Raw genomic sequence first — 16952 nt, 5'->3', positions numbered from 1 at the left:
AGTAACTGCTATCAGAAACAAAATATACTCACAATAAGCATCTTCAATGAACATAATATTAAAAATGGAGTGCTAAAAATTTTAGAGTTTTAATTTCAGTCACTCTGTGCTCTGGTCACAATAGAGTTGTAATTAATTATCTTATTGTGGCTATTTTGTTTCTATACCAGAAGTTCACCCAAAGTTTATAGTGCAGTGACTAGCTGCTGAAATTATGTGGAAGTAGAGAATAGTGAGATTATTCTGAGGGAAGTCCACTTTAGTAGAATAGCCAATGCTTTTCAAATGTAGGACAAGCCAGAGAGGAAGGAGGCCTAAGTATGGATTTGTAATACATGATGGAAATGGGTGAGTTTTCAGGAATATTTTGGAGATTAAAATTCAGACTGCCCAGAGGTCATTCAGTTTTTAACCAGCCAATATCAAGGTGATTAGCAATATTTTTAGGCTGTGGTATTGTTTTTTTTTAATAAACATTGTTCACCTCTAGCCTATTGTTCTATGAATCCTCATTCTGAATGTTGGGAGTAACCGATATCAGATTTGCTGCCCTCCTGACCGCAGGATCCTTTTCTGAAACCTCCCTCACGAGAAGTTTTACCTTTTGCCTCCCTGGTGCGGGAACTTACCACCTTCCAAGTAAATTGTTCCCATTTTATAGGCAGGAAAACCTGAGGCTAAATGAGGTGAACTGAGATCTCTGCAGTTCAGAGGTGGGCCTTGAATGAGCCCTGATAGACCATAACACCCTATTCACTTGATGCCCACCCCAGCCGTCTAGCCTTTCCTTCTGATGGTGCGCTCGGCACACCATAGGACCCCTCTAATGCACTCTCACCCTGCTGGCCTGCAGTGTCCTCGGCTTTACCATGAGAGATTCATTCCTTGTGGTGTGGAGAAGACATGATGAACTGTGGTCCCTCTGTGGACTGAGGGCTGTATCCCTCCTCTGCTACTTATGTATCAGCCTTGTTGTCCTGAGCAAATCACTCTGTGTCCTCATTTAAGATGAGGCCAGAAGTACCTAACTCCAAGGGTCACTGCTGTGAAGGTTAATACTGATAACTGATGTGCACGGAGCCCTTGCAAGGTGCCAGGTGCTGTTTTCGGTATTATGTATATGTTAGCTCACTAATTCTCAGAACAATAGTCCAAGGTGGGAGCTGGAGGCAGGCCCAGAGAAGTTAAATGATGTGTCTGAGAGCTGAAGCTGGTATGGAGACAATCAGTATAAATTAGTTATTTTCTCTGTTCCTTTTGGGTTTTATGTCCATGAATCCTTTGCTAAAATGTGAATGCCCTTGGGTAGGATAACATATTCACCTCTGTTAAGCGTGTAGTAGCTAATCCTGTGAATCAGGTTTCTACCAACCCCTCTAAGAAGCAGGTGCAGATGAAGGGTGCAGGTGGGTCAGATGGAGGGAAGGTGAAAAAGACGACCACAAGCTGTAACTTGATCTAGGCAGGTAGGCTCTGCTAAGACTTGAGGACTGGGTGCTGGGAGGGCCCACAAGGCAGGAGGCATGGATACAGAAAGGCGGTGGGGCACTCAGTTTAAGCTGGACCTTTTTGCCTCGGACGGAGGCGGTCCCTTACTTAGGCTTCACTTTTCTTTTTTCTTGACTCTGAACAAATGAGGTCTACAAATATGCTGATAAGAAGACAGGACTTTGGTCCTCTTTCTTTCTTGGTTAAACTTAAAAGAAGTCTTCTTTCCACATCTTTAAAAGAAGAGAGAGAAAGAAGAGTGATGCCCTGAAGCAGAACCTGCAGGACTGGGGTTTGGGGTCTGCTTGGCCAAGACAAAAACACAGGGTGGGACTTCGGGGCAGTGGAGCTGGCAGGGATGTGAAGTCTTTTCTTAGGGGACCATGCCAACTGTGAAGAGCCAGGGGTGAGGGGACAGAAGGGGTGGGGGAGGGACCCTTTCTTCCTTGGGTAGAAGAAACCAGAGCTGAGGAGAGCACTTCGTAGAGACCAGCTCTGTGGGAGACAAGGAGATGAACGACATGAGAATTTTTTTAAAGGCCCTTACTTGTGCATATTTGCAAGAATAAATCCCATCCTCAGACATTGTGATAAGTCAAGCTTATTTAGAGTACACAGGCCACGTCATGACTGCAGTGAAATTTGGCCACCGAAGGCTTCCTGCTGTGCTTTCTACACTGCCCCCCTGCCCCCACTCCAGCCTCTTTATAATCCTAAAAGCAGGGGATTAGTGTTAGATACGGGTCCAGTAAAATAATATTTCCATATTTTCAGTTATTTCTTTCCAAGAGAGAGGGAGGTTTGGGAGAAATGGAAGGATGTGATCGGACAAGGTATATGGTGAAGCCTAACTTGAGTTGATGGACCTGCCCATCTTTTCACCTCATGGGTTGAATTCAGAATGAACGAGCTCAGCGTGTAAGTCTATATCATAAAATACAAATACTTACCGTGAATCCTAATTACAGGGTTACTATGGTGGCTTCCTGTCCAAATGTACCTCTGCTTATACACTTTCTCATTTTGTCTTTATATCATTGTTCCTTGTGTTGTTAGCCATTGAAATTTGAGGATAGAAATTTCGCATTACTATGGATTTCAGTAATTAGAATTTTTTGGTGGTGGAAATGGTTGAGACTGGGGTTACTTTAGTCCTACTTACAAAGAAATGGAGAACTTAGGATATTCCTAGATCAATCTTACCAAGATGTTAGAATGTTCTAAAAATGTTTTCTAAGAACCTCAACTGCTTATGAAAGATCTACGTTCTTATGAACAATGAATGTTTTTTAGTTTTTCTATTTAATCATTAAAGTGGGAACCCTAAGAACCTCAAGAATAGGCAATTCTTTATCAATCTGCTTTTAAGTCACTTGTGAAGAATCCTGTACATCCTTGATCTTTTTGTGAAGCTGCCTTTGCAATGCCTGGTCCTGACTTTCCTGAGCACTTTTCTGTTCTGCATCTTTCCCCCACATAACTACACAGCAAAATACTGATGTATGCTTCTCATTCATTTAGTGGATGACTTTGAAGTTGCTTCTAAAGCCTGTACTTATCCTCGTGGCCTGAGGTACCTTTCTGGATGCCCAGGGCAGAGAGTGCCCTGCACGGTCAGCTAAGGGTGACTGGGCTAGACTTCCTTCCGTTCTGTGGTCTCCAAGCTGACAGTGAGCATGTGTGGCTGCTCTTGAGATATTGAATAAACTGGGAAGAAGAGAGAAATAATTGGAAAATATTTAAAATATGCTTTTCCCTGGGAGAAACAGCCCTGAACATAGCACGGATAGGTGCTGTAGGCTGACAGCAACACACAGAGGCCAACCTCTAGAGTCGGCATCTTGTTCTGAAGGCCTGTGCTGGCTGCAAGGGAAATGAAGAGAAAGGAAAACACGTTGCCTTGAATCTCCATGGAAGGTTCTGTGAAGGAGGCACCATGGCATCCAGATAGTCCCCCAGGGGCTCATCAAGTTCTAAGAAGGTGAACAAATTGGTTTAATGTATTGTTTGTTTTAGTAGAATATCAGTTGAAGGTTAAATTTATGTAACAGTAGAGTTGTATTTTTATGTGCGTTTTTTATGTTTTCACAGTACCATGGGGCTCCTCGGAGAAATCACGTGCACTGGACATTTGTAACCATTCTAAGGGATTTAGGAACATTATTTTACATTTTAAATGATTACCATGAGTTACAGTTGTTATTTTTGCTTTTCATGCTGCATTGTCAATGGCATCTGGATTTATTTGATGCCAAGTTCATGGTCAGGAATAGATGCCTGAATAACCGGTTCAAACTGGTGCTACGGGGAGTCCAGCTTGGTTTACATCAGTTCACCCCCATGCTGGAGTTGACAGAAGAGCTGTAGGAGGTAGGAACCTTCCCTCCTTAAAATCAAAACAACAACAACCAAAAAAAGCCCCTTCTTCCAAACATCTCTTTGCTCTCCCTCCTGCTGCCAGGAAACCACAATAAAAACCGTTCGGAGCTGTGGATTCAGTCTGTCATCTCTTTGCTTTTGTGACACATGGGTGACTCTTGAGTTCCCCTCTGAAGATTATCTCTTGCCGACTTAAAATCCGAAACAGGCTTGCTTCATAAACCTGTTAGCTAGAGAGCAGATAGCTAGGTGTTCTCACCATCACGTGGTTGCCATGTTGGAATGCTTGGTGGAAAAAAATGCCTTGACAGGCAGAGCTTTTAAAAAGTGCACATAAACCCTTCTCATCTCCTTCTCCTCACTCTTAAGGGTCCTGAGTCAATTTGGGACAAGCCCTGAAGTCTGTTGTTTGGTTTTGCTTTTGCTTTGAACACATTTGTCATAGCACATTCATTAGTTCCAAAGGTTTAGGGACCATCTCACTGTGGCCCTGCTCTGGGGACGCAGGGACCTGTCGTGGAAGAGCCAGAGATGTTGCCTTGGAGACGGTCATGGACTGAAGGGGGAGACCCCTTGTCAGTAGAAAGTAGTGACTGGTTGACGAAGGGGATGCAAGTGGCACTGCAGAAGCATAAAGGGGGGAAAGAGACACCTGAGGGGGTTGCAGGAGCCCTTCCGGGAGGAGAGGCAGAGGGAACAGCACGTGCATGGTTTGGAGAAGCCAGAGTGCGGGGAAGGAAGATGGAGATGAGGATGTGGGTCTTATGAGGCTGGAAATGTAACCAAATCACCAAAGGATCTTTAGACCTTGGTGGGCATGTGGGCCCCACTCCCTTAGTCATCAGGAGTAAGTAGAATATTGGAAGCTGTGGGTGGCCTCATCAGACAGCTGGAAGCATGGGAAATTGGGTAGAAAGTGTGGGTGTGAATCCTGGCTCTGCCATGTTCTTGCTCTGTAACTTGGGCAAGTGTGTGTGTTGAATGTCTTTGCTGGGTCTCTTGCCCTGCAGCCTTGGCACCATGAGGACACCTTCCCCAAACTGTCCCAAGGGTTAAGGCATCATCATATTACAGCCCTGGCATGGGGTGGCACTCCTGAGGGCTGTCAGGGACTTGCCATTTAGGACCAGGATGCAGGGTGGTGGGAGTGAGGGGGAAACTGGAGATGTGGGACCGGGTGTGCAGGGCTGTCGAGGTGGTCTGGACAGCGGTTCCCAGAGAGGTGTGCCCTGTGGGGCCTTGGTCCTGTGAGCTCCTTTGAAGGTGGGGGGCACGTGGTCAGGAATATCCCTGCGTCTCCACCCTGGTCTAGGCGGTGATTGTAGGGACAGACCTGAGAGAAATTTTAGTAGGCAGCGTAACCTGGGCTTGGTGAAGCTTCGGAAACATTATCTTGTCTTTTGGACCACAGGGTTTATTCTAGTTACCAATTGTTCTAACAGGGAGATATGTAATTGAATCTCAGCTGTCTAGCCTTCCTTGCAAACTAAAAGAAAATTGCCATTTTTAGAGTTTTATGCAGGTTTCTTTCGGGGAAATGTGGACAGATATCACGGAGATATTTGCCTTCAATTTAAAATGAGCTGCCTTGGAAATCCATTGGACTATATGCCCAGACTCTTAACACTGAGAAAACTCTCTTCTGAGGCACAGAAGTATTAGTCCATTGTGAACCTCTCTGAGGCAGTAGAGACGCTAAGTACTAAATTCCACAACAAAATGGAGGCTGCTAGCAGGGGATTATCTAGGACTTGGGTTTAGACAGTTTGCAAAACAATTCGGCGAAGTCTATAAAGGCAATGGGGAAAAATAGTATTGCTTTCTTGTGCTGCCAACCAGGTTTGTCACATGGATTAGTAATTTAGATAGGAACAGCCGTGAATCACTGCTTAGAGTTTCACATTTAATTTTATCCTGGAAGCAATTTCCCTTTCAAATTCTCGAGCTGTAGTTATTATTAATGAATTAAACATTATGAAACCCAGAGAACTACTAATTCATTTTGAAATAAGTAGACATTTAAATCTGAAAAGGAAACCTTAAATTTCTTTCAGTGGTGTTTAATATTTTCAAGCTGACAAAATGTGGAATGGCATTTCGCAGAGGTAATTTCCAGAGTGATGAGCGGTAGGCTCTGGGGTCTGCGTGCCTGACATCTTGGCTGCAGGTTTGGGGGCATGGAAGTCAAGTTTTCTCAGTGAACAGTGACTGGGTGTTTTCTAGGGGGAAAAGAATAAAATATATGGAAAAGGAAGCTGGTTGGAGTCAGAGCTCTCCACCCAAGCTCTCATTCCCAGTACTTTGAGGCTTAACCCTTTCAATCCTGTCCTTTCCTGGGACACCTGCCACCCCGCTCTGTCCCTGACTTCTTTACTCTTATCCAGTGTTGCTTTGGAAAAAGGTCTGTTCAGTCATCAGAGGTTGTTGAACATGAGTCTGTGGTACTCCAGCCTCTCAATCACTCTCTGAAGTCCAGCTTGTGCGGGGGTGATGGTTATGCAAGGGCCCTGTGGCTACACAGGAGTGCGTGAAGATTTGGAAGCAACGAATGAGACAGAACGCCAATGCTAGAGAACTTATGTTTTCAAGCCTGGAAAATGTGTTCAGGGGTTTACCTCAGGGACACTTCGAAAAATGGTCAGAGAATCAGTAGACTGTGTCCACAGCAGTGTTATCTGAATGCCTGAAAAGGGTAAAGGGGCTTCGTTCAAGGCCAACAAATTTGATTTGTTTTGGATGTGGAAGGCTTCTAGAACTTTTGTTGAACTCTTTTTTTAAGACAAGATTTGGGCTGTTTTTTTACCCCCCTACCTCCTATACTTGCATGCCACCTTTTCTGAAAGCCTTTTGCTTTTGTCAGCTGATGTCCTTTTCAGGATGGTCATCTCATCTGTGATCTCGTGTGAGCCCCAGTTTCCTCGTGTGTAAAATGGGGGTGATAGTACTTTCCCTCCTTCCTTGTCGCACGAATGGTCGTGAAGATTACATGAGATCATGGCTATGAAATCACCTATTAGTACCTTTCTGTAAGTATGTGAGGCAGAGAGGGACTAAGAGGGTCAGGATGCAGGACGCAGGACTTTGTATGTAAATAGAGAGGAAAAAGCTTCAGTTTCTACTTTTCCTGCCCCCATCCCATTCCTTCCCCTACTTGGGACCTGAATTAGATGGTCTAGTCTCTTAGCGGAAGGAAGTCTCCTTCCAGGAACCCTGGGCCTTGTCTTTCTTCCTGCAGTTCAACCAGGCAGGATGTTCCTGATCACAAACACGTACAGACCTTCCTCAGCTTATGATGGGGCTACATCCTGGCCAACCCATCGTAAGTCAAAAGTATCGTAAGTCAAAAATGCATTTAATACACCCAACCTACCGAACACCATAGCTTAGCCTCGCCCACCTTAAACGTGCTCAGAACACGTCCGTTAGCCCACAGTTGGGCAAAACCATCTAATGCAAAGCCTGTTTTATAAGGACGTACGGACTGTCTCATATCATTTATTGATAACTGTACTGAAAGTGAGAAATGGAACGGTCACCTGGGTACAGGATGGCTGTGAGTGTACCGGTTGTTTACCCTGGTGAGCACGTGGCTGATGGGGAGCCGCGCTCACTGCCACTGCCCAGCACCACGAGGAGGAGGGAGGATCGTACCGAAAATTGCTAGCCCGGGTAAAGATCAGAATTCAGAACTCAAACGTCAGTTTCTGCTGAATGCATATTGCTCTCACTGCATTGTAAAGTCGAAAAATCCTAAATGGAATCATGCTAAGCTGGGGACTGTCTGTGTTTTCTCTTTCCTATTTGGTGCTGCTTCTCAATCAAGAGGGTTTTGTGATTCCTCCTTCATTTGCCCCTTGTGTTAATTTCTCAGGGCTGCTGTAACAAAGTCACACAAACCAGGCAGCTGAAAACAGGAGAATCTTATTCTCACGTTTCTGGAGGCTGGAAGTCCACATCGGAGGTGTTGGCAGGGCCACGCTCGATCTGAAACCTAGAGGAGAGGACCCTTCCTTGCTTCTTCCAGCTTCTGGTGTTGCCGGCAACCCTTGACTTGTAGCTGCATCATTAATCGTCACATGGCCTTCTCTCCTCATGGGTCTCTTCTTAAACACACCAGTCGTGTTGGACTAAGGGTCCCTCTAATCCAGTGTGACCTCATCTTAACTGATAACGTGCAACAGTCCTGTTTCCCAATAAGGCTGCATTCTGAGGTCCAGGCATTAGGACTTGAATACACCTTTTTTGGAGACACAATTCAACCCATAACATCCCCATCTCCCCTCAACAGATAATTTGATTCTTATTCATGCCACAGCTTCAAACCCATTTTCAGAGGGCAGCATACGCCCTGCCGGACATATGCAGCTCCCACCTCTTTGCAGAGCTGGTAGCTGTGACAGTATGTCTCCAATGACTATGTTGTGGAGCCCCTGGGAACATGGTCTGTGAGAGTTACGCAGTACTTCGGAAGCAACTTAGACTTTGAATTAGCACCAAAACAGCTCTCTCATGCTCTGTTGCAGATTTCACTTAAGTCAACTAAGCCTGATACCAAGAAGCTTAGATGGTACCAGTGGGAAGTACAAAAGTCCTTCCAGTTTTATTTGAAACAATTGGTTTTATCAGAAGTACTGAAGTGGGAATTTGAGCAAATGCGTACTCTGTCCCGTTCTGCGAGGTGGAATGAGTTCGAGGTGGTTTCTGAATGGTGTGTGCAGGTGATTGAGATGCCCGGAAGCCCCAGCCCTCATCATAATACGGGGTCGTGGCCGAGGGGTATCAGAGCAGCCCACGTGGGTTAGAAAGCATCTCCTCCACCCTCCTGCTCTCGGTAATTGACATAACCTGGTGCATGAGAAATATAGGGTTTCCCCAAATAGGATTCATACAGTGAGAAGGAAGTCAGGTCAGCCTTCATTTAGTCCTGATTTTGCCCCAGTCTTGCCAACTGAATTTAAGCACATTTCTTATTAGAATGGGATCCCAGGTTTCTCATCTCTGTGTGAAAATAGTGAAATGTGCTGCATCATGATGTCTGCAAGGCAATTAATAGGTGGCTGTGTGCAAGCCACTGGCAGATCGCAAGTAAACAGTGAGGGGTGATGATGAGGACAGCCTCTCACGAGCTCTGTCTCCACGAATAAATAGATGCTACGCTCGGACAGAGGCATTTAAGTAAGAACAAGATCTGAAATGCAGAGGGTTGGTTGAGGAGCTGCTGGTCTGTTCTTGGGGTCTGGCCAGGCCCGGAAGGAGTGCTGTAGACTTGCCTGGTGGGGGCCTTGGGCGCAGTCCACTGCCAGATAGAATGGAGGCGCTGCAGGAGGGCTGGGGCCAGGGGATGTCCCCTCAGGGTGATGGGTTGCAGTAAGAGGTTGAGGGAGACAGAATTGGAGACTATTTCTGGTGGTGGCAGTATCCAGGACAGGCTCCCCGTCCTGGTGTGCATGGTTGTAAGGGACGGCAGGTCCAGGTGGCTTGAGGTACGGAAGGGCAGCCAGGAGTGTGGGGAGCTTCAGGCCCAGAGGGCTAAGGATTCAAGAAAGGACTCAAACGTAGGTAGAACAGCCTGGGCAGGAAGTCACAGCCAAGCTGGCCGTCAGAGGGACTTGGGTGGGGTCCCAGAGGGTTGCACCAAAATTACCCAGGTGTCTCCACTAAGGTTAGGGCTGGTCCTAGAAACTGGGGTAGATGGATGGGTGGAGGAGATTCCAGTTGTGAGAAGAGAGGGTTGGGACAGAACATGTCTGAGACAACGCATCCCCCTACCCAGCCCTGCTCATTTATTTCAGTAGATTTAGTAACAGTAAAGATCCCAGAAATGAAGCTAAACACATACCCACAACCTCAGCACAAACGAGAGCTGCTTTTGCTGCTGCTGTGTTGTTTTAGTTATTTGATCATTTATAATCACGGGGCAAATGCATTATTTTGGCAAACACAATTGAATGTAGATGTTTATACACCTACATGACAAATTTACTTTAAACGAGTATTGATTAACAGGGCTGAGGCTGAGAGGTGTTTTGCGATATGGTATCATCCAAAAATAGAATGAACAAAGACCCACAGTCAGATTTTTGATGGCTGGCCAGGGCCTGAGAGTGGACTATGGGATTATTTGCTGCTTTTGTGTCCCTGTGTGATCAGAACATGGCCATGAACCATAGGCTCGATTATTTAAAAGAAGTAACAGTGGGTTAGGAGGCGAGCTACAGTGATAACGGCAGACCATGGGGTACATTCTCTTACCTGCAGCGGCTTGTAAAGAAAACTCCATTTATGTGGCAGTTGGAAATTTGCTTCATTTTGCCAGGATTTAAACCAGAACATCCTGGGGCCGTAGAAGTTCAAAAGTAAAGCCCAGGCCAAAGATATGACAGCATTTGATGTAAAGATTATTTTGGTTTCACCACGTAAATGAAATCACTGGACACAGTGTGTGGTGTCCTGGAGGAGGCTTTGAAATAAGGAATTTGGTGATCTGGGTTTCTACTGCCACTTGACTTTGAGCTTACCATTTAATATCCTTAAGTCTCAGTTTTCTCATCTTCAAAATAGAAGAATTTATACACTTTCTTCCTCTTACAGTGTTGGAGGTTATCCAACAGGTAATGCAGAAAACAGTTTGAAAGCTGACAATTATACAACTGATAAGTAGGAATTATCAGCATAAAGGTAAAAAGTCAGTTTCTCTCTCTTTTATGCCTGTTTCCCTGCATGGGTTTTAGTTATATTCACTCCAGAATTTTGATTGAAAAATGCTGGTTTTTCCTTGTTTTACTACTTAATTAATTTAAAATGCTATCCTGAGGAGTAGCATTATATCTAGACGAGGGCTGTTCAGAGAGGGGGAATTGTGCAGAAGGATGTCTGTAAATAATGCTTAGGTGACACTATTGGGATAATTACGGCTTTTTGAAGATGAGTTTTATAACAAGTCCTCAATCTTTTGGTCACTTCCCCCCCCCCCGAGCTTTCCTACTTAAGCAAGCATATTTGTTCCGTGGAGCTAGCTGGTGAGGGAACTAAATCCCGAGAGAGCTCAATAGCTCTTTGTATCCACTTTTCATTTTCTGTGGCTAATTTCGCAGGCCCTCAAGAGGACAAAGGTTGCCCCCCCTTCCCCATCACACTAGTAAGGACGGGAGGAGGAAGGTGTAGCAAATCCTCAGGCGCTTCGTTTCCCGTGCGAGTGAGTCTGGATCAGAGTGACCTTGAAAGCTACGTTCCGTGGCCCGAGGGCCTTCGCAATGATATTTTTGTGGGATCTGAGTCCCAAGGGTAACTCCCCACCTCACCCATCCCTTCAGAGCTGGTACTTGGGAAGCTCTGAGTGCAGGAGGCAGCATCAATGGAGAGAGCCCTTCTGCAGATAACTAAAGCACTGTCAGGGGGCTTTGCGATAAACTCTCCGGACCCCCAGGCTTTATAGCTTTCCACGGAGAGGGACTCGATGTGTATTTCACCATGTTGCTCTTCAGCTCACGTGTGTTCTCCAGCTTTTAGTTTGTCGGAGTCTCAAACGTCAGCTTCATCGTCTTCTTTTCACCCACCAATCGAAATTAGATTCAATCGGAATCTAATTTCAGGTGGAAGTCAGCCAGTAAATTTTGGATCTTTGGCAGCTTTTGGAGTAGGAATTGGAGGAGCCCTTGACCAGCCCTTTCACCTTACAGATGAGAACTCTGAGACCCAGAGAAATTGAGTGACGGGTCCAGGTCATACAGCGCGTTAGCGGCAGAGTCAGGACAAGATCCCAGGGCTCTTTACCTGGAAACATGGCGTGGTCGTATAAAGCATGGAGCAAGGAGTCCTTAGCAGGTGTCCCTTCTTTTAATTTAGCCAGGCTATGTTGGAGGCTATGCTGTTGCCAAAATAATGCCTCCCATGGATTAGAACATGCTAATCTTATTAACATGTTTATGGTTAACTCCTGGTAGACCAGAATTCCCTCACGACGCTGTACCTTTGTTGAAAAGCTTTGTAAAGTGTATTGGTTCACTTTTCTGAAATAGTGACCCAAACGGACTCTTAGATGTCAGGGAATCTTGCTGTCCTTAGAATCACTCCAGATATTGGTTGTAAGTGTATAGGGTTCGTTTCAGAGCGTGGATTTGGCATGGACACAAACCACAAAATGTACTGCAGCACTGTCCGCCCTTCTCCCCACCACATTAGCTTATTTAAAATATAATATTCCGGTTGCTTGAATTCTTCCCCATGACCTTTACAAGCCCTATTTGCTGTTATTTTATAGTTTCAGGGACCGAGACGAGTTATCTTAATTCAGGGAAACCATGTAACTTGCTGATATCATACCGGTTGTATTCATACGCAGCATTGATTTTTTTTTTTTTTCCTTCACCACCATTTTCACATCAGATTGAACACAGACACAGGCAAGGTATAAACTTGGCAATGAGATTTGCTTGGCTTGTTTAGTTTCTCCCATTGTTAAAGTGCCTGTGATTCAGCACCGGGTTCTTTTCTTCTCCATGATGTTCAGGTGAGAGGAGGGGATGGAAAAATCCCAGGCATCTAGGGAAGTGTGAGCATCGTATTAGAACATCTTTCATGTAGGAAGCCTTGCCCACTGCTTTCTGATTACCCCAGAGGCAATCACGCCGTGTGCCAGGGGACCTCTAAGTGAGGCTCTAAATACCAGCCCCTTTGCCCTCTCTAGTTCGCTCACTTGAGAGCAAGAGAGAGGAACCTTGGAAAATCACCGGGAGGACAGTTTCCTATGTATTCTAAATAGATTGTTTCAAACATGGAGGTTGGGGACGTCACGTGTTATACATTTTGCTTGAGACTGTTACTGGTATGTGTAGGTCTTAGCAAGTTCAGATTGTTTTGCTCTTTTAAAGCTGAGAGCTGGGTTTTATCCCTCCCATGCTCTTTCTTGGGTGACTCATCTCTCAGATAGTTGTGACATTGTAATATAATGACTTGCGGCCTCAGCGCCTTGCAGGTTCTGCTGGACCGTAGGGAAGGGGTCTGACTTGAGACAGGTTTACCAGCAGGGGGAATGGAACTGGACGTTTCCACGTGGCATCTATTAGCTGAGGAACAGAGATAATGATTGGGGCAGAGCTGAAACACTTCTTGTTAACAGTACGGTGAGAACCTGGAAAAGAAAACAATATGACAAACATTGCCTTATCTAGGGAGGTAACAGGAGCTGCGGAAAAGAATGGGGCTTGGAGGTATGAGATCAAGTTTAAATTCACCCCCATCCCCGACCCGGAACCTGGTTCAGTCATGCAACCTTGAGCCTCCGTTTCAGTTGAAAAGTGACGGTGGTGGGTAGAGGGAATGGGCGTGGTGGTGACGGTGGTGACAGTGGTGACGTTTGCCTTACTCTGACAGGCTGAATATTGGCCCCCAAAGGTGTCCTTGTTCCAACCCTTGGAACCCTTGAATGTTACCTTACGTGGCAAAAGGAACTCTGTAGAGGTGATTAAGGATCTGGAAATGGAAAGATTATCCTGGATTATCTGATTGGGTTCAGTGTAATTAATCACAAGGGCCCTCCCTTATAAGAGGGAGACAGCAGAGAATCTGAGGAAGGGGCCCTGAGCCTAGGAGTGCGGATGGACTCTTGAAGCTGAAAAAGGCAAGGACACAGATTCTCCCCTGAAGCCTCCAGAAGGAACCAGCCATGCCCACACCCTACTTTAGCCAAGGGAGACTAATTTTGGACATCTGGCCTCAAGAACCATAAAAATAATTCATATTGTTTCAAGTCACTAAACGTGATAATTTGTCACGCAACAGCAATAGGAAACGAATACACTTATGAACCTCATAGTTCTTGTCGTGGTTAAATGTGACTTTGTATTTCTATATTTACAAATCTCAAAGTGCAAATAGATGTTCGTACTTTTAAAATGAATTTTTATATTCATCTCGATTTCCAGGTTAAGTTGGTTAAGGTACGTCAAGAAGACGGAGAGAAAAGAATCAACACCTCTCCATTATGCAGGGAACAAATTGTGTCTGAAAATTTAAATCCATGTTATCAAATAATTCTTAATCGTGAAATTGTTCACAGTCGTTAGCACCCGTGAGTCACTTTTTAGGTGGCCAGGTGGGTATGCGCCTTACTCTCCGTACCTGTGGGTCTCAACCGTGAATCTTTATTAGAGTCCCTGGGCGAGCTTTGAAAAGTCCAATGTCCAGGCCACACCTCAGGACGATTAAATCAGAGCCTCTGCAGGGTAGAACTTGAGCGTGGGTGTTTTTTAAGGCTCCGCAGGTGATCGCAGCATGCAGCCCAGGCTGAGACCCACTGCAGAGGTGCTGTGTTTGCTAAGTAAGATTTTAAATCAGTTCTCTCTGAAGCCTGATGTAGCTAGATGTTCTTTTGAATTTGGGGGAAAATGATCTGCCGAGAACTCACGGTTTTATCTTTCAGTGATATTAACATATCAGTTTGTGAGCTGTGGTGTGTTTCCGGTAGGAAATACAAAAGTATTAGCTGACACTCCTGAGAGGTTCAGCAAACAGATTGGTGTGCCCTGATGGCAAACACCATTTCAACAAACACCTTTCTCCTCCTATCGCCCAGGGTTTTCAAAAGCAGTGATTGGGGGTGGGGGATGGTGGGGGGAGGGGGCTGGAAGAAAAGGAAGACGTTGAGGTTTTCTCCTTGAGTGGCTGAGCCCCTTGAGAATTGATAAATATTGTTTTACTTAGGTTGCATGTCCCATGTCTCCAGTCTGAAGGACAAAATAATCATTTTGAAATTTCTTCCTTTGGAACCACTGTGGTCAGAAGCTGTGAAAGTGATGAAAGTTGCTGTTGCTGCCTCCCGGTGCTCCTGGGTGCCCTGAGCTGTCGAGCGCAGCCAGGGTGTCTCTGAGACGCCTGTCACTGAGCGTGCCCTGGCCTTGATGACTGGTGATGTTATCTGCCTTATGTATGTCACAGGGAGGGTATCACAGATAAAATGGTTTTTATAAATCACAAGGTGCTATGCATTGTTGCTATTGTATTTTGAGTGTGCAGTCTGCATCATTGAAGTTATAAAGATGACAGAAAGCCTGTAGCATAAGCTCATTCTATTTGTAATAAGAACAGATGGGGTCCTTATATTCTAGGGTCCTAAGTGACTAAGTAGAGGCACTGACTCTAGTACATCTAAAAGTCATGTGATTTCTTACTGGTCATTTAACCAGTTGTTAACTTTTCTCATCTAAATGGAAACACTAATACTTCTTAATGTCACCCTAGGTGAATTTGGGTTTCTAGACAGGGCAGTACTTCAGTGTAGCTCTGTATTACATTGTCTCAGTTTAGATCTTGGCTCTGAAACTTACTGTCTGGGGGATACTCAGGAAACTATTTAACCTCTCTATATCTCAGTTTTGGCATCTGTAAAATGGGTGAATAAGATACCTTCAGAGAAGGCTGCTGTAAGGATTGGGTAAGGCATGTAGAAAACCTGGCACCCATCCTGGGTGTGTCACCATGGCCTACATCCCTAGCCTTGAATCTGGGGCAGCTCAGGAGCATGGGTTAGTGTTTTCTCCTCTTTTCCTTCCTCATTCCTCCCTTCCTTTCAATAAATATTTATTAGACACCTACTACTTTTAGGAACTATACCATGGATACAATGTTTATACAAAGTAGACACTTTTGTCCAGAGCTTTGATGGTTTGAAAGTTTGAATTAAAATATTGATACAAAGTGGTGATGGGGAAGGATTGGGTTAGTAAAACCTGTTTATTTCTGATAGATCAGAAGCATAAGACTTCAAGTGGTTTATCTGCACCAACCAGAGTAAGGTCCTACGATGTTTCTTGTAATTATGGGTATCAGTCCGTGGTCCTAGGGACCAGGCCAGAGGAAGGTTGGCACGGTGCTGGTGCTCTGAGTGGTCCCCTGGGGAGTGGACATGGTTCTCTGATCTGATTGGCCGTATGGTCAATCATGTGTCAAAGCAAACATGGTGACTGGGCATTTCCTCTTGCCTGGTGCTGTGCCAGCTGTTGGGGCTCCGTGGTTCCCTGTCCAGATGCAGCTCCCTGAGTACCAGGAGACCTCACAGTTGAGGGGTGGATGTTGGGTAGGAGCTTTAGGAAGCTTTCACCAGATCCCTGAACTCAAAAAAGCATTTGGGTATCTTATGGTTCATGAAATTGTTTATTTTTTAACTTAGTTTTTGGGCGCCATTCACAAACAGTTTCCCTTACGGTCACGAATTTATACCTTTTTCAGAGAAAATTATCCAAAACAAAATCTTCTCTCCCCAAGATTTCCCGTGGTATGAATTTCTTGTGCTCTAATCAAGTCTCTGTAGCTTGGCCCTGCTTTTCAGCAACTTGGGTTTCATTAGCTATTAGAGCTGTTACTCAGGTTTGGTGGAGATGATAATAACTGTTTGTGTTATTTTCAACTCTACCTTTCCAGACTAAAAAAGAGAATTATTTTAAGGACACGGGCAAATCCTAGAGAATGCTCCAAGACATTTTGTGCTTTCACCAATCCCACTTAGAGCTGCCTATGAAGATGATAACGATGGCGGTGATTGCTTTCTGCTTTCGAGTGGTTATTCTATGCCAGACAATGTCCTGAGGGGCTTTGCACGCATACTCTCATTTTATCACCCAGCAGTTGTATGAGGTCGTGCTTTCTTAGCTTTCACCTTTTACAGAGGAGGGGCACTATGGCACAGCAGGGTTGGATACATTGTCCAAGTTCAAATGTCTCATCAGTGAAAGGTCTACCATTTTATTTCCGGAGGGGTCTGACTCAGAGATGCTTTCCACACCACTGTATTATTGCCTTGGGCAAAATCCACAGTTAGGAGGTTGGGAGAGAAGAACCTATGAAGGAGACAGGAAGGATATATTGGCTAATTCACCCCAATTTGTCCATGACAGGTTTGGATGAGGAAGTGTCATATTTATCTTGGAGTTAGGGACACTGAGCTGCTGAGATATTGCGGACTGCCCAAGGTCACAGAGTAAATCATCGGTAGAACTTAAACTTAATCCAGAAGCCGGGTCCTCCTCCACCTCATTTGATGGAGATTCAGTCTCCACAATTTTACAACCTATAGTGATGCAGTTGCATGT

At 45.1% G+C, this 16952-nt stretch overlaps 1 protein-coding gene across 13 annotated transcripts in view; it reads left to right on the top strand.

The window, feature by feature from the left end:
- RNF152 (ring finger protein 152) overlaps positions 1-16952 on the top strand; it is a 73774-nt gene that overhangs the window by 17693 nt on the left and 39129 nt on the right. For 5 of the 13 annotated variants that reach the window (XM_057698530.1, XM_057698528.1, XM_057698529.1 and 2 more), the window contains 2 exons: positions 3010-3469; positions 3580-3858. The exons of 6 other annotated variants lie outside the window; for them this stretch is intronic. The gene's annotated coding sequence lies outside the window, so the exon portion shown is untranslated. The remainder of the gene's footprint in view (positions 1-3009; positions 3470-3579; positions 3859-16952) is intronic. 2 more of the 13 variants (XM_057698534.1, XM_057698531.1) reach the window with 2 other exon arrangements.

This window comes from Hippopotamus amphibius, chromosome 11 (assembly GCF_030028045.1).
Source record: "Hippopotamus amphibius kiboko isolate mHipAmp2 chromosome 11, mHipAmp2.hap2, whole genome shotgun sequence".
Classification (NCBI taxonomy): Eukaryota; Metazoa; Chordata; class Mammalia; order Artiodactyla; family Hippopotamidae; genus Hippopotamus; species Hippopotamus amphibius.
Note: the sequence above shows the minus strand (reverse complement) of the source record. Positions and strands in the feature narration are given on the sequence as shown.